The 19,220-nt window shown below is 40.5% G+C and overlaps 1 pseudogene; it reads right to left on the bottom strand.

Moving 5' to 3' along the window:
* Window positions 1–6,421: 6,421 nt before the first annotated feature.
* Window positions 6,422–16,864, bottom strand: LOC149005129 (zinc finger BED domain-containing protein RICESLEEPER 2-like; annotated as a pseudogene).
* Between the last annotated feature and the right edge of the window lie 2,356 nt (window positions 16,865–19,220).

Below are 19,220 nucleotides of genomic sequence, written 5' to 3'. Positions count from 1 at the left end.
CTTGATAGATGCAACTGCAGGCTATGAAACATTGAGTTTCATGGATGCATATTCAGGGTATAATCAGATCCTCATGAACAAGGAGGACAAAAAATTTACGGCTTTCATGACTGATCGCGAAAGTTTTCATTATAAAGTCATACTTGTTCGCCTGAAGAAGGAAGGAGCTACTTATCAGAGGGCCGTCAACAAAATTTTCAAAGACTTGATCGGGAAAAATGTCGAGGCTTATGTTGACGATATGCTAGTAAAGAGCATTGCAAGGGCGAAACATATTGAAGATTTTGACGGAGGTATTTTCAGTACTGCAAAAATACCAAATGAAGCTAAATCCGGAGAAATGTGCCTTCGGAGTTTCGCCAGGCAAATTTTTGGGCTTCATGGTATCACAAAGAGGTATTAAGGCTAATCCTGCCAAAATACAGGCTTTAATTGATATAGAAGCCCCCAAAATTGTTCGGGATGTGCAATGTTTAACGGGGAGAGTAGCCACTTTAAACAGTTTCATCTCACAGTCAGGAGAAAAGTGTCTACCTTTTTTCAAAGCACTAAAAGACTTGAAGGGCAGTAAGGAGGCAAAATGGACTGAGGAGTGTCAAAAAAACTTTCGAAGAACTGAAGGAGACATTGGGAAGACCACCACTATTATCTCGACCCGAGAAGGGAGAAATCTCAGCAATATTTAGCAGCATCCCCTTCGGCAGTCAGCGCAATACTCATTCGGGAAAAAGACAAGAAGCAATGGCCGATTTATTATGTCAGCCACGTACTACTTGATGCGGAGAAACGGTATTCTCAGATCGAGAAGCAGGCTCTAGCTCTTATGATAGCAGCTAGGAAACTACGGCCATATTTTCAGGCTCATTCCATCGAGGTATTTACTACTTTTCCCCTTAGTAAAGTTCTTTGTAAACCTGATTTGTCTGGAAGAATGGTAGCTTGGTCGGATGAACTCAGTGAGTTCCAAGTGAGCTTAAGCCTCGCACGGCAATCAAAGCTCAAGCACTAGCCAACTTTGTAGTCGAGACTACCGCACCAATGGAAGACATTGCCGAACCCACTATCCTGACCATTTGGGAGGTATATGTGAATGGTTCGATTAACAACCAGGGGGCAAGCGCTGGAATTCTCCTAAAAAGTCCGACAGGATTCATTATTCGGTATGCATTGAGATTTGCATTTGAAGCAAGTAATAACGAGGCGGTGTACGAAGCCCTAATAGCTGGACTTAGATTATCAAAAGCATTGGCAATAGCAGACGTAACTATTTATAGTGACTCACAACTTATTGTCAATCAAGTACAAGGGGAGTATGGCGTTAAAGAACCCTGGTTACAGAAATACCAAGAGATTGTGCAAGCATTGTAGAAAGATTTTAGGAATCTGAAAGTATGTCAGATTCCAAGAAAAGAGAATACAATGGCAGATGAGCTATCCCGATTAGCCAATGCCAAAGAAAAGAATTTAGACCCTTCGGTCTACATAGAAGAGATAACATTTCCAAGTTATCACGAGAAGGAAATGTCCTATATTGAAGCGGAGCATTGTTGGATGGATGCAATGGTAGAATATCTGAGAGGTGACGAACTACCAGAGGATCCGAAAGAGGCGAGATTAATCAAAGTGCGATCAGCGCGATTCATTACGCAGAATGGAAGGCTGTACAGAAGATCTTATTCTGGACCCCTCTTGAGATGTTTGGGTCCCAAGGGATTGGAATTAGCTCTGGCTGAGGTGCATGAAGGAATTTGTGGTGCTCACATGGGCAGTCGAGCCCTGGCACACAAAATTTTGAGGCTTGGGTTGTATTGGCCTAAGCTCCAACAAGCTGCTATGGAATATGTTCGCCGGTGTAGCAATTGTCAAATCCATGCTATGGTATCTAAATGCCTAGCTGAAACCATGACTTCGATTCTAGATCCCATCCCTTTTGCGATGTGGGGAATCGATATCATCGGCAAATTCACCAAGGCGTCAGGCGAAAGAGAATATCTTATAGTAGCAATCGACTACTTCACCAAATGGGTTGAGGCTAGTGCCCTAGCAATCATCATTGAAAGAAAAGTGTAGAAGTTCGTGCTCGAGTCAATTATATATCGGTTCGGGATGCCAAAAATAATTGTGACAGATCATGGCACTCAATTTGACTGTCCACAATTTGAGCAATTCTGCGGAACTTATTCGATTGAGCATTGTATGTCATCAGTGGCATACCCACAAAGAATGGTCAAGTAGAGGTTACAAACCGAACGCTACTTGAGGGAATAAAGAGAAGACTCGAAGCTGACAAAGCCTTGTGGGTCGAAGAATTGTAGAATGTACTGTGGGCCTACCGAACTACAGTTCGAACACCCACAGGAGAAACTCCATTTTAAGTTGGCTTATGGATCTGAAGCATTGGCACCTGTCGAAGTAATTGCTGGAACGCTGCGGTATTGAGAGTTCGAAGAAAAAGCGAACGAACAAGGACTGCTAGATAGCCTTGATTTGTTGGATAAAGTTTGTGCAAAAGCAATAGCACGAACTCAAAATTATCAACGAAGGATAGCATCACATTATAATACCCGAGTGAAGAATCGTCGATACATAGTAGGAGACTTGGTATTGAGAAATACCTTAGCTTCAGATCCGCGCCATCAATAGAAATTGGACCCTTCATAGGAAGGACCATATATGGTTATTAAACCAGTCGGTTCGGGGGCTTACAAGCTGAAGAATATGACAACCCAAAAAGAGTTGGATCGTTCGTGGAATGCCAGGCATCTGAAGAAATATTATCCTTGAAGATTATCATTTTCGTTCATGATGTAATAATTTTCAACTCAATCAATACAATTAGCAGTTTTCAACATACTGTCTTTTGATTGGGGGGCATCATACAACACTCAAGAGCAGATCCAGCCGACAAAATCCAAAGGCATCAATTTAAAACCCGAGTGAGTTCCTTCTCAGACTTATTGAATTTCTCTGGAAATTCTTAAGTAAAGGCATCGGTTTAAAACCTGAGTGAGTTCCTTCTCAGACTTATTGAATTTCTCTGGAAATTCTTAAGTAAAGGCATCGGTTTAAAACCCGAGTGAGTTCCTTCTCAGACTTAGTGAATTTCTTCGGAAAACTCTAAGTGAAGGCATTGTTTTAAACAACTAAGACCTACTGCAACAATGACTCAAGTGGGTGAAAAAGTTCAAAGATGAAGTTAATTCTATATTCCTTTAAACGACCAGAAGGGGCCAACCTTTACATCAAACATACATATGAGACAACAAGTGTTGGGGTACAATCTTCGCTCAGTCAAAAAAAAAAGTCATCATTGGTGATCATTAAGATGTTAAACAAGATCGAAGCAACTTTGTCAGAGGTAACACAGAGTCAAGAAGCAACACAGATTCAAGAAGAAGAACAACAACAAAGTCGGGAAAACATATGTTATCAAAATCATCTGCAATTCCATACTCTTTATCCAACTTGGCTAGGAGAAGTTTGATCTTTGAACAAACCAGCATTCAAGGCAAGCTCTTCATAACTGAATCCTTTGAAAGGAGAATAAGGAGGAGAATCGTCAAGATAATGCATGATATCCTGATCTGGGGGTGGAAGGTCTGTTGCATCCTTGGTCCAGGCAGGAAGAGGAAGTCCCAGCTTTGCAAACACTTTAGGATGACAATTGGTGCGGTGGGGAGTCATGTTGAAATAAGGATATTTCCTTAATATCGATTCCCATACTTCGTTTTCGCCATGCTGATATGTCTGCAAGTTATAAGCGTTCAGCATATCAACAAAAGGCTTACTATGCAACTACTTGAAGATGCAAGCCCTGCGAACATCAGTTGGGAGGGACTCGGGCAAAGGGATAACAGCTTGCCTTTGGGGTAACGCTTCAGACCCTTTTGCCCTTGACTTCCCTGCTTCCCATTCCAGCCGGTGGATCTTCTCCCTGGCATCATCCAAATCCGAACGAAGACGTTCGATCTCGAAATTCTTCTCTCGGGCAATCTCCCAAGCTCGGTTTCCAAGATGAGCAATCTCAGTGTCTTTGGCTTTGGAGTCTTCCCGAAGCCTGGAAACTTCATCACTCAATCTACTAAGTCTAGAGGCTGCTTCCACTTGGTTGTGGAAGTTACCAGTGAGACTCCTGCAACAACTTTAGAGTTAGTCATGAGCAAAAGAAAAGTCTTCAGAACAAAAGGTAATGAAGAAAAACTTACATCACCAGTGATTTCATAAAATCACTGTCTGGGATCGTGGAAAGGGCTCTACTCTTGGCAGGCATCTGAAAAGCAGTGCACAATTCCAGTGCCTTGTCAAAATCGCTTGTCATCAAGTCAGACCTCTTCAACGAACAAGAAGGATGAGCTACATCATCAGCCAACCTAGGGCGCTTCCTAGTGGCAAAATCCTCCAGCTCCAAGGAAGGAGTGGAGGAGGATGCCAAACAAGCACTAGAGTTGGAAATAGAAGCGGCACTAGCAGGAACCGCATCTTCCTCAGATGCCCGATGGGTCTTCATCATGGAAGACCGAATGATATCTTCGGCAGGGGCATCATCAGTATAGGCAACAATGGAGGGAGCCACGTCCTCCTTGGAAGACCGAACGGTCTCTTCAGCCAGAGGGAGTGTAGGAGAAACATCAACAGAAACTGTGGGAATTTGATCTGAAGATTCGCCAACAACAGTCTCCTCACGTTTAGAAGATTCACCAGCGGCAATCACCTCAGAGGAAGCAACCTTCGTCAGTACTGGGGCTGTTTTCTTGCAGGAATTTGCCCTAATAAAGTCCAAGTTAATTCTGGGAGGCACTGCAAAAACAAAAAAGCAGTGTCAAGACAAGAATCCAACAACAAACAGAAAAAGGGAAAACCCTAGATCTCTGTTGAACATGAACTACTCAGAACATCCGTCATAAGTAAACCCCAAGTATGAATACTGTGGAGTTTACTCAGGGAGAAGAAGAGGTTCATGACATGGACAGAGCAGAAAACTTACTGGTTTAGAATCTGATCGAAGATATTGTTGGAGGACAAGAGTACGGATACAGCAAAGGAAGACAGAATGTCGTTTTGCAAATCTATTAGACAGAAATAACTTGCAGATAGCGAGATAAGGATGAAGTACCCTTGAGGAGTACCCTTGAGTGGCTTAAATAGCCTCAAAGAGAGATGCGATGGTTGAAAGCCTAAGACAATCAAGGGACAAGATCGAAGAGACACTTCGAATTCCTAAAAACACAAGATCAATGTTCAGGGGATAACGGCGCTTCAAATTCAAAATTCGAAGGTTGAACAAAGTTTCCACATGGAACAGTATGCACTTGATACGAGGATACTGCCAAAATACCAACCATCGCACCAGCATTAAATAATAGAGCATTTCCAACTCCTTGGGAGGAGTGATTGGAATACGAATACAGGAAACGTTTGGACTTCGTCATAAATAAAGGAGCAGTTGGGAGTAAAAGTTCAGATGGCATAAAGTTCAGAGTTGAACACATCTCTCCCGAACGCATCTTCATGATATCCCGAACGTTATCTCCCATTAAGGTACAAGTTAATCTACGTAATAACTTATATCATTCACTTATTGTTCTTAAGACAATTTTTTATGAGATGAGGAAGTATTAAGGCAATCATTGGAAGAGTTCGAGAAAAAAGATTGGTTTCCATTTCTATTAAAATTGTGGAGGGCCAACCCTTACAAAAGAAAGAGGAAAATAAGGATATGGTTTCCTATGTTTTTTCCTTATTGTCGACCGAAGGCTCTTTCTCAGGATCTTTCTCCGAGGCAGGCTGTTGAGGTTCTTCGGGAAGAGGTGGCGAGTCAGCAAGATACTCCTCAATATTCGGGTCATGCAGTCCTTCCGAAGACCCGATCTAATATGTTCGGGCTTGCTAGGAACTACCATCTTCGACAGGCGTTCATTATCCAAGGACGTAAACTCGAGGCTCTCACCAAAGGCAATAGCCTCATTCTTGTACTTCTTGGCCTCACGTTTGGCAACAACAGCACGAGTAATTGACGAGTCAAGTTCCTTCTTCAAGGAATTCATCTCCTCATCGTGCTTCTCCTTCAACTCATTGGCTACTTTCTTCAGCCGATCTACTTTAGAATTGGCCTTTGCCAAATTCTCTTCATAGGTCAGCAGCAAGGAGCCATTGCGACCAGCTCGGTTCAATGCCTCCATGTGTTGATAAAAGCTCAACACAGCATTCCTAGAAAGACAAGGAGATTATCAAAGATCTCATGAGAGATTACAAAACATTTGGTGGAAGATCAAGAAAAATAATACCTTGTGGAATGACGAACGAGAACGTCATCCTCCAGGGCTTCAAAGGCCTGACGATCGGCAGGAAAAAGACCAAGAGAGCTCCATTCCGCAGCCTTCTCTGGGTCCTATGTTGCCCTTTCTGTCCGCATCAGCGTCCATTAAGGCACAAAGATCTCCTCAGAATCTTTATTCTTCTTGGATTTCTTCAGGGCGGAAGCATCAGCGGAGTCATGCTTCCTTTTAGTTTGAGCGGGAGAGGGGATATCTACCTCTTCCATCATTGGTTTTTTCCCTCTCCCAGAAGCCTCAGCCACTGGCTTCAGGTTCCTGATACCCTTGTAGGAAGGGTCTGGAGGTGGTGCAGAAGCTACCTGTTTTGCAGTCAAGGCTCAAGGAGACCGTTGTTCAGCAGTCACAACAGCCCTGGCAGCCTTTACCCAAAGACTTTCGGGATTCATTCTTGGAGACACTGCAAAGAAAGACGAAAGTTAAGTTGAAAGAATTCGCAGTATTTTCAGGAAAGTGATACGTGGCAGTTAGAAAGCTCACGTTGAGCCAACCCCCAGTATTGAAGGATGGAGTTGTATTCCATCTCATATCCATGTATCTCTTGATACCATGGAATTGACTTGATCTTCCCAACGGCCGTTCTGTCTTCTTCGGATAATGGAAGGACCCGGTTACCCTCAGAGTATGAAATGTACTGCTTCCAGATGGTCGGGAAGTTAAGGTCTGATTGAGGCGCTCGGCAAAAAAAATACCGCTTGCGCCATCCTTTATGATTGGAAGGGCAAGTTCCTTTGGCAAGAATGCTACCCACTTTATTGCGCTTAGAAAGCACAACCCAGCCGGGAAGATGGGAAATAGAAAGAACAGGAAAATGTACAAAAAAAGGAAGAGAAGGCGTGATGCCAAGTTCAAAGCATAAACCCAAGAAGCCGACGATGAGACGCCAGCTATTGGGAAGAAACATTCCGGGACAAATGTCCCAATGATTCAGAATGGCTGCAAACAAAGGATTGAAGAAGGGAAAGCGGACCCCGCTTTCCAATGTATCAATATACAGTGAAAATTCGCCCGGAAGGGTTGAATTGACTCTCTCATCAGAATTGGGAGCCCTAAGATGGTATGAAGAAGGAGAGTTAAAACCCTGGACGGCTAAAGGAAGGTTTTCCTCATTATAGGAGGAAGCAACAGAATCAGGTCCACCGGTGGATTTGGTAGGTTGTCTCGACTACCCAGAAGATTCGGCAGTCACCATAGGAGTCATGGAAGGTCCAGACTCAGGAAGGGCAGAAGAAGTCTCAGCTTTTTCTTCTACTCCTTTCTGTTGGCTAACTTTTGCAAAGTCACGCCAGAGAACAGTTAGGGTTTTATTGTCACTATCCGATTGCCCAGAAGGTACAGAAACAAAGGCCTCATCACTATCGCCTTTACCGGCACTAGGTACAGGGGAAGTCTCAGAACAAACCCTTCTATCTTCCATTACCAAAAGGTCTGATTGAAGTTTCTAGAGAAAAAAGAAACCTGGAGACGAAAGTAAATTTTGCGAAGGAGTCAGTAAACTTACTGAGTCACTGAGGCAGAAAGCTCGAGGACGAGAGAATCGTGAAGGCTCAAAGAAGACGACCAGATTTCAAAATTCCAAACTAAGAGATGAAACCTACGGAGAAAACGAACCGCTTTTAAGCACCCGCACGAGTGTTCGAGAACGTGTACGATCGAGATGAATTTGGCATCAACGATCGAGATTTGAAGATGGTTCGAAAGTTTGAACTCATGAATCCAAAGCAGGCGTTCAGAAACCGTCGTTTTGGATTGCGTGAGCATTGATAGTTTCGGCTACAAAAGGACACGTGGCGTCACCCTCACAATGCTCGAGGAAAAAGCGACACAACCGCATTAAATGTGAAATGACATTTAAATGGGTTGAGGATTACGCAAGGCTATTGTTCGACGAAGAACCCAGTTAAAAAACAAGGCCTCGGGATCGACCGAACGCTTGGTTTGGGGGGCTCGTGATATGGATAAAATATGATCGAACTTGGTTCATTCTTGGTTCGACCCTCAACTCCGGTTGGGACGAAAGGAATCGACTTGCTTCCAAGCTAGCCAGGTCCATGAGATAGCTTGCTGAGGAAGAAAACTTACTCGGTCACAAGCACGCCCTAATCCGATACTTTCGGAGTAGGTTAATCAACCTAATGACGGCCAGCAGAATTCGGCGGCTGTCACTCATCACTATCATATGGATAACCATCACATAATAGTCGGGTTATCCTAGGAGTCATCTACTAGTCGAAACTAGTAGAAGTCTATCACTCAACGGATCTATCAGTTAAGACCCAACGACTATCCGAAGAAGGCTCAAATACATCCAACGAAGAAGATTCGAAGGTACACTCTATATAAGACATCAACCTCCCCACAAGGTAGGGACGGACGAAAACACTCAGATGCTTACTATCTAAATCGTATTCCAGTTATTCATTCCTTAGCTTTGTGCTCTAGCAGAGCCGTTTGTGATTAAGTTCATCAACTGACTTAGCCTTCGGAGGTGGACTCCCGACCCTAGCGGTTGGGCCACATTTGATGCTCTATTTTGCAGGTCATTCTAAGAATATCTAAGGGCTAAGCAAATTTTGGATGCATCATTATGTTATTATGGATTGAACTGCCTTGCTGAATTCTTTTGAACTCACTCCTTTTTGCCACATCTTTTGTTAGACTTTCCTACAGGTAATACAACTTCTATTGATTATGATGGTCAATACTATGAAGACCAGGTTGATGACTCATACACTACTGGCTATGGTAACTACGTCGGTGAAGACTATCAGTACGAGACTGAAGCTTATCAGGATTAGGTCAACTCTTGCACTTGAGTGCCAGTGATGGGACATGTAATTATGGTGCCGAAGAGGATTACTCTATGTACTAGGGTTAGCCCTACTGTAGTGAGGGAGTGGTCGTGCTGGGCTTTCTTTTTTCACACTTTTGAAGAGACAATTATCAAGATAGAAGAAACCCTTGCTTAGTGCCCCATTTCCTTGGATTTTGTTAAACATTTGGGATATGTAATTAACTTTCTTGAGTTACTCTTTAAACATGGGATTTAACGTAACTTGATTTTTACTACTTTTCCGCTGCCTTTGAGAGAGTGACTTTCAATCATTTTCTCATTCTTATGATTACACTTATATATTTGGTATCACATATTTCCATACTCTGATTATTTGATCTTATCTTATTCATGATATCTGTTATTTATCGCTTTTACCTTAATTATCATTGTTCATGATTGTGTTATTCCATATGTGGGAGGCATGGTCCCTCAATGCTTGATCCTTGGATTGGGGATCACATTCCCGAGTATGCCAGATAGGGTACCGGCTAGGTGGATGTGACACTACATCCCTTTCGAACATTCCTTGGCTAGGGTTTAGGTCACTGCTCTCTCACATCACCATTGGTCTAAATATTGGCGCATGTCAAGGTTAAGCCTAACCAAATGCGAGTCTTCTACTTAATTATATCAAGTCAGAGTCAGATACTTCCATTCCTCGCATGTCGCAATCCTTTCTGGTATCCTTCTCACTAGAGTCAACGTATCCTATGGCTACAACCAACTCGAACTATGGACTCATCAACCCTATTGGTCATCCAAAAATAATAAACTGGAAGCTCTCATGTCCTCTCACGTGTTGGATACCTGTCTTGAGCACCCATGAACCTAAGTCTATTACTTGCGACCCTACCAATGAATGGCCCCACACAATGTGATCCATGTCCTCTCAATAGGGTTGGTTACTGGTCTTAAGCACCCACAAACCCACACTACTGCCATGGGTTACTCAGTCTCAATACCCTTCCGAATCGGATCTGATATAACAGGGACATCCTAGCCAAACAATGCTAGACAAGCCCTAGGTATGACAACCAATAATCCGGGAAAGAGTCAAAGGGCACCATAGGAAATGTCTCATACCACTTCCACTGATGTCCAAGGACAGAAATGTCAAAAGGACATTCCCCAATCCCAAATCATACCTAAACAATTACATTCCCAATTCAGTCATAACATACACAACTGATATTCTAACATATAAACATGATCAATTAAATAAGTAAAATTATATGAATAAGACCTACTATACTTGAAGTACTTACAACAGTAATATCATAATAAGAAAATGGAAGAACAACAGTAAATTCATGCAATTCCCAATTTAGAAACTAAGATCATGCAAATCTAGCTTCGAAGAAATTCTGGAGGAACAAGAGATCAAGTCCAAGGTTAGCAAATAAACCCTAAACAAACATAAATACATCATTAGCAATAAGCCCTAGAAGACTGAAGGTCAAACGGATCAAATCGGACGAAGAAATCCCATACTGTCACACCCCACCCGTCGGTCTCAGTTACCCGCCCGACAACCCGTGGGAGTGATCCGTCACAAGATCCACGGTTTTAGTCTATCAACAATAATAAAGACAAATAAAGACAATCAAGAGCAGTAATAGTTCAATAAATGAATTAAAGGGTTACAAGAGTCCAAATACTCCAATAAAATAATAATAAATGAAAGAATAACGAATCAAAATGAATACGAGTTCAACGGAAGCAATCAAAAAGAGTTATATTATTTTCTTTCCAGATTCCTTTTCTAAGGCTAAATAATGTTTCTCCTGAATCTCTAGAAAGGGGGTCCTCCAGTTCGTCTCCATTCGCTGAGCGAACTGTCTAACCACTTTTCGTCGCTGTCCATCAATAGGTGCGATAAGCGCACTCCATGCACTTGCAGGAGCTCCCACACAGGCTATCTCCATTTCTCATTGCCGGTGCCACATCCTCTTCATACGGGAAGGTTCCTTCATAGGAACCAATCCATCTTCCGACACATTTCCTCCATCTGCGCAGGCTAATAAAACATATACAATAAAGGAATGAGTTCTAGAGAACTCAGTAAGAACCATTACAATTCCCATCCAAATATCCAACAAATCAGCAATGCATGTATGATATGAATGAGTGCAAAGTATGAATGATACTATGATTCTAACTATGCAAGTCTCTATCAGCTGACACGCTTTAAGATATACACCAGCCCTCCTCTGGGTAGGTTTAGTCACTCTGATCCGGCAAGGACTGGTTACCTCTGTAGGGATCCTGGGTAAAATGGAAAGTCCACACCTGGCTCTCAAACCATGGCTGGGGTTAAGTCAGCACTCTCACACCACGACCATTGGTAATGAGTACTGGCGCATGTCGGGGTTTCTAATCCAATGCAAGGTCATACAGGTAACATGTCTACATGAAGTCCAGATACATCGCCTATGACACCAACCAACTCGGTTCAGTATCCTTCGCAACTTAGGAATGAGAATCCTCACGGACTGGCTACCGCTATTGGACTTCATTCCATAACCCTATGGTCATCCACATATTGTTGGGGCGGAATGCTCTCATGACTCCTCACAACACCCGGCCCGTTCCTTGGACGTCCATGAGCCCAACCCTAACATATGCAACCCTACCATTTATATGACTAACAGTGGACCAACGTACATCACTGTCATCACGGGTCATCCAGTTTCAATCCCCCTACCGAAAGGGTAGTAGCATGTGGGGTACCTAGCCATGAAATTCTAGACTCTACCTAAACATGTCATCCAATAGTTATGACAGTGCTGGAGACATCAGCAGGCATGTGTCCCATACCACAGCCTTCTGATATCCCAATCTAAGATATCCCAGAGGAATACCTCATCCATCAGAACCACATACTAACCATCATCAGTATATAACATTCATAATCAACAAAGTACATATGTAAGATAAATAGCAACAATATAACAAGATCAGCATGTAGAACATGATTACAACAGCATATAAAATGAAAGGCTAATACTAACAGACACTAGACTAGCATGTTTAAGTCTATTCATAAAGATAGGATTGAATGTCCTTACCTGCATATAAATAAATCGTCCGTAAAAAGAAATCCGTAAACTATTATAAGACTTTCTCTTCAAACAGAGAACACCTATATACAGGGTTACAATAATGCATAAGTCAATTGAATCAAATTGGATCAAAACCAAAAGTCAGTTGGTCACTGTTTACCAGCCGGTCGCTCGTGCCGGTCGCTCGTGCCGATCGCTCGTGCCGGTCGCTTAGGTTGAGCGACCGCCACTAGTGACCGCCCCAAAAACAGAGAGTTTCAATCCAAAACTCAAGCTTCTGATCATCTATTTTACTCCGGATTTCTAGTGATGATAGCCTAAATCTCGAATCTAACACTCCCATAACCACTGGGTGACAAGAAACCTAACAAACATCATAAATGGATTACCCAGAACTCTCCCCTTGACTGGATCTATCCTTTTCACGAAAGCAAGGTTTCGTTTTCGGATGAATCACATCAAGAAGAATGGAAAGAGAGTTACGATTGATCAAAAAGGTAACCACCATGTAGGGGTGTCAACGGTGCGGTTTGGAGCGGTTTCGGGCTGGGCTTAACGGTTTCGGGCTGAAAACCCCCCAGCCCAAACACAGCCCATTTAAAAGATAACGGTTTCGGTGCGGTTTCGGTTCGGGTTGGTTAGCAGTTTGGGCTAACGGTTTGGATTCGGTTTGGGCTAACGGTTTGGACTAAATTAAAAATCAATATTGAAACTTATTTTTATTTTTCCTCAACTCTTCACACAAAAAACTACGATAGAGAGAGGAAGAAGACTCCAAGTAAATCTAGTGATGGCATTAGCTTGATGCCTTGATCCAAACACCCCCAACCTAGGGGTGTCAACGGTGCGGTTTGGAGCGGTTTCGGGTCGGGCCTAACGATTTCGAGCTGAAAAACCCCCAGCCCAAACCAGCCCATTTAAAAGATAACGGTTTCGGTGCGGTTTCGGTTTGGTGCGGTTTGGGTTCGGGTTGACTAACGGTTTGGCCTAATGGTTTGGATTCAGTTTGGCTAACGGTTTGGACTAAATTAAAAATCAATATTGAAATTTATTTTTATTTTTTCCTCAACTCCAAATTCTAATTTCTCACACACAAAACTACAAAAGATAGAGGATGAAGACTCCAAGTAGATCCAAGGATAAGTGATGGCATTAGCTTGATCCAAACCACCCTCCACCCTCAAAAAATAAAGAATTTAGATTTTCTATCATGTGTAGACCAACCTCACAATTTTCACCCAATGAAATTTAATTTGTAAGAGTTAAGAGTTATCAATTAAGACTTTTAAATTTTAAAATAATAAAACTAAATGAAATTTGAAAACTAAAAAGTTAACGATTAAGATTAAGACTTAAGATTTAAGAGTTATCAATTAAGAATTTTAAATTTTAAAATAATAAAACTAAGTGAAATTTAAAAATTAAAAACTTAAAACTTAAAACTTAAACTGTTAAACGTGTTAACACTCAACTCTCTACTACTCAAACTCGAATCTCAACGTCTCAAACACCGAAATTCAAGGATCATTAATTACATTTAAACAATACAAAAAATAATAATAATAATTACATTTAATATTTTAATTTATATATGTGAATGATTAACGGACTGACGGGCCGCACACGGGCTGGGCCGGGCCAGCCCGAAACCGTTCGGGCTGAGGGTCCTCAGCCCAATTACGGCCCATTAAGGATCGGTTCGGGCTATAACAGGCCGGTCCGGTTTGGGTTTTAACGGTTTGGGTTGAAAATTGACACCCCTACCCCAACCCCAAAAAAATAAAAAATTTAGATTCTTCTATCATGTGTAGATCAACCTTACAATCTTCACCCAATGAAATTAGATTTATATGAAGGCTCAACTTAAAATTACTTGTGATAAGAAATAGATTTGCTAGAGCCTAGTAACAACACATGGTCCATTGGTCCTACCATAATGGCATACAATGTAACAATTACGAAAACATGATTCTAATTTCTAAATATCAAAGAATAAAAACACTTAAACACCATTACAAAAAAGCTCTATTTTGAAAGGAATAAACAAAGGCCAAAGGATAACAACAAACACAAGAAAGTAACTTAGAGAAACTTCAATGAGTTCATCCAAATTCCAAAAGCATTGAATTTCAACCTCCTTCTTAACTGTTGAATACTTTGTTCAAGTCCACCTATTTGAACCAAATCAAATAAAACATGAGAAATGATAATAAATAAAAAAAGCTAAGCTACTATAAAATCTGAAGTCTTAACAACATGACAAAAAAAATCATAACATAATAGAATGTATGCTACTAGATTTCAAATGGTTTAATAGTACACTACCTTAGTATTTAAAAGTTAGAACAAGCAGAGGAAGTAGCAGCTGTTGAACTTGATGCCATGACGCTTCCTAGCACATTGCCTAACGCATTGTTTAACTCATCAAGATCATCAGCAGGTTCAGCTACACACCAAAGTAAACAAGTTATTAATTGATAAACGAAAGTTCATTATAAAATATGTGATTAAAGGGGAGGGAAGGGAAATGGGGAAGAAAAAAAAACCTCTGAAATCAACATCAAACATCCAATCTCGAAGACATATTAATGCTTCAGCGTTAGTTGGTAGTAGCTTGCTTCAATACTTATCAATGACACGACCTCCAGCACTAAAAGCTGACTCAGATGCCACAGTTGAAACTGGAATAGCTAGTACATCACGAGCCATTCGAGCAACATCTGGATATCTTGACCCATTAGCCTTCCAATAAGCCAACACATCAAAATTATCATCATTATCAGTGCATGGGATCTTTGGGTCAGATAGATATAAATCTAGCTGAGATGTACATTCACTATCCAATTCAGCTATCACAGATGCCGTAAATTCCTAAGGAATACATAAATTGTTAGTAATATTAGTAATTAATATAGAAATTTACAATTCTAAAAAAATAAAATAGTAGAATTTAAGTAAAGACTAAGGAATCACATTTACTTACAGTTCTTGTTCTAAATTTTCCAGGACGAGGAGGCATCGCACTTGATGGATTCTCATTTCCACTTTTATGCATACTCTTGTATTCATCAAACAGTTGATATAGTGTAATCTTGACTTTGTTGAACATGACATTGGCATTTGAGTCTAAAGGAGCAACTTTTGAAAATGCTCATTTTACAAAATCAAGCTTGTAACGAGGGTCAAATATCAAAGCAATGGCTAAAATTATACTATAACCACTCCAATACTTGTCAAATTTCTTTTTCATCTCTATTGCCATTGACCTCATGAAACTTCTTTCATTTGAAATCTCCTCTAACAAATTTAGATGTATCTCCCATATATTGACAAAGTATAGATTGGATGCAGGATATTTGGAGCCAGACAATAACACAGTAATTTCATAAAAAGGATGCAAGAAACCTATCAAACATTCAATCTTTGACCATTGATCTGAATTGGGGCATGCTTGATAATTGCTCTCCAAGTCCTTAAGAACTTCAAATGCTTTTCGATAAAAAAATTCAAGATTCAAGCATAAGATAAGTTGAGTTCCACCTTGTGGTGACATTTCCATGCAATCCCTTATTACTTTCCAATCCCACTTGCTTACAAACTTTCAAAAACTTTACCTTCCTTGATTGAGATGCTTTCACATAGGTTACACTGGATCGCACTAACTCTACAGACTCATCAATACATTTCAATCCATCATGCACAATTAAGTTAAGAATGTGTGCACAACACCTATTGTGAAAAAATTCTCCATTACATAGAAGAGCATTCTTGAAGTTTAAATTCCTTTTCAACATCTCAACAAAACTGAAATTAGAAGTAGCATTATCCAAAGTAATTGAAAACAATTTTCTTTCAATGCCCCAATCATTCATAATTTGAGAAACCATGTTACAAATATGCATACCAGTATGAGGGGGTGGCATTATGCAAAAACTCAATAACTTCTTATGTAACACCCAATCCTTATCAATGTAATGTGCAGTTAATAAAATATACCCATCATTGGATATGGATGTCCACAAATCACTTGTCAAAGAGATCTTACCATTAAAAGAGTAAAGCAAAGACTTGATTCTATTACCCTCTGATCGGAAGAGCTTCAAAATCTCAGTCATTTGTGTATTTCTACTTATATGAGTATAGTCCGAAAAAAGGTAAGAGATCAATTCCTTAAACTCCTCATACTCAAAAAAAGCTAATGGTAACTCATGTCTAACCACAAGCCTAGTGATTTTGTCACGTACAAAATCTTGATCCTTCTTTTTGTCTCTTACTATCATTTGCCCTTCATTTCTAACCATAAGCATTTGTCCCACATCAACATTTTCCCTCTTTGGACAAATTTGAAGATGTCTTCGAAGAGTTCCAGTTCCATTTCTAGTACTATTAGCCTTATACATCTTTCTACATTTTTTGCATTCAGCTCTCTCTATTCCATCCTGAAAATCTTTTACATCAAGTACATTGAAGTCATCCCATACTGTACTTCTCCTACCCCTCTTTAAAGTTGTTGCAGTAGTTATGGTAGCTTCACTAGATTGAGATACCATGGATGGCACTTCAGGATATCCCAATGCATCATCAGTCATCTCATCAACATCAAGCTCATCTACATTGATAGGTCTTCTTGACATTTTCCTAATCAACCAAAATAAAGGTGATATAATAATATACTATTGAGTACAATTAATAAAATTCAATATTAATAACAAGATGAGATGGAAATGTTTTTAATCGTAATCTATAATTGTCACCATAAATCATAATGAACATTCTCATGCACACATATTTAGAATATAATAATTAGAAGATTTGATAGATCATAAATACAACTATACAAAGTTAAGGCAAAATGAAAAGAAGATGTTTTCATTTATCTAAAGAAAATTTACGCCTACGGTTTAAGTGAGTTTACCATTTTCAAAAAATAACCTCTTCTTATCAAATTAATAAAAATAAAAAAATGATGGTCAGAAGAAGGAGGGTAAGAATTTGCTAGGATTTCTAGTGAACGTGCAGTGGAGACATTGATTTGATGACATTATTCTGAGTCTTTTTTGTTCGGATTTGGGAAAAGAAATCTTAACATTTAAGCCTCATTGTGAAGCAGGAGAACTGATTCCATAACATCCAGAGTGTTCTATAGTTTTTTTCCCTATTGAACCGCAGATGTTGTGAAAAGTTTACTCCATTAAGGATGCAAGAGAATCAACGAATGATTGTGAGATTACCTGGAATCGCCAAGGAGATTAAGAGCAAGAAAAAGAAGAACCAAGAAAGCAGAATCTCGTTGCTGCTTGCTTGCTTCCGAAGTTACCACTGCTTGCTGCTAACGTTAAGTAAAATAGTAAAAGTGAAAATCCTTTACGAAACAGTGAAAGAAATTCTGCAACTAAAAGTGAAACCAAAAAGGCAGAAAGGGTAAGGATTAACCGATTAAGGAATTAAGGCATTAGGTTCTTTTTTGTTTTTGGTAGAAAACTAAGGTGGTAGGTTTCTAAAATTAAATGAAATAGCCAAATAGGGTTTGCTACCGTTTTGGTAAAATTTAAAATTTAAAATAATGAAAATTTTGAAATTTAAAATTTAAATTCTCAAGAATATGAAACGTGGGGTGGGTTGAAGTTGAACAATGAGTTAATGCGCCATAACCTTAAGGAATAAGGGTTTTTTTTTTTTTTTTTTAATTTATTCAAACGGGTTAACGGGCTGGGGTTCGGGCCTACCGGTTCGGGCTAGCGGGCCGCACATGGGGTGGCCCGGCCCAGCCCGAAACCCTTCGGGCTGAGGGTCTTCAGCCCAAACACAGCCCATTAGGGTTCTGTTCGGGCCGGTTCGGGCTATAACGGACCGGTTCGGTCCGGTTTCAACGGTTCGGGTTGAAAATTGACACCCCTACCACCATGATGAGGGGATGGGTTAACACGAAATTGAAAGACAAAGGAGATAAAGGATGAAGGGTGAATCCATTACCTCACTCCAGAATAGCAGAAACAGGAAGGATTGATCTCCAGATCACTTCTAGCACTCCAAATCTGCTTTCAGCACTTCTCCGCAGCCGTCTAACCTCCAAAAACGGTAACCACGAATAAAATATTCATAAATTGGACGAGGGTTACCTTTTATAGAAGTTAGGGGGTAAAATAGGGCAAAACCCCAAAAACAGACCAGGTGGTCGCTCCAGGCGGTCGCTTGGTTTGATCGACCGCCACTAGCAACCGCCCCCATGTATTTTGCCATACAATGGTGCTTTTGCTAGGGGGTTGATGTCCAAGTACAACCTAGCCCTAAAGGAGAGATGGGGAAGATCTTACCTTCATTCCCGATATCTCCAGACATCAGTTGCCTTCCAGAAGTCCAACTACCAAGCAAGGCAGGCTCTTCAAATAGAGGATCCAGATCCATGGGTTCAGGGTATGGATCATTGACTTATATCCGGACACTCCAAAAATTTACCCGACTAGACCTTCAAGTTCTCGGACCTGCAATACGGATCTCGGGTTAGAAATACGGAGGTTGTTACACATACTGTCAACCTTGGCAGCTTGGTTGGCAGCTTGGTCCAATCAACCAAGCAATCGACCAAGTGAACAGTATGCAGTAGAAATCATAATTTTGATTCGAAACTCATCTTCCGGGATTCAAACACTCCAAAAATTCAAAGGAACATTAGGAACAGTATTCTAAGACTAACTAGCATGGATTAGACACCAACAATGATCAAAATCATGACTTTCTTATTTGATCAAAAACATGGTTTTCAATGAAAACAAACCACGGATTCGAAGGAGAAATTAAAGGGAACAAGGTTTCATTCTAAAGGAACATTAGCAATAGATCAGAGATAAGAAGTATCATGAGAATGGATCTAACATGCTAGAGAAATAAAATTAAACATGCATTCATGAAGATATCATATGATCTCTTCTAAAAATCAAATATGGAGATCATAGCATCATTGGAATGAATGGAGATTCATTCTCAACTTTG

Source organism: Hakea prostrata, chromosome 9, assembly GCF_041222555.1.
Source record: "Hakea prostrata isolate BN-2017 chromosome 9, UWA_Hpros_2, whole genome shotgun sequence".
NCBI classification, from domain to species: Eukaryota; Viridiplantae; Streptophyta; class Magnoliopsida; order Proteales; family Proteaceae; genus Hakea; species Hakea prostrata.
Note: the sequence above shows the minus strand (reverse complement) of the source record. Positions and strands in the feature narration are given on the sequence as shown.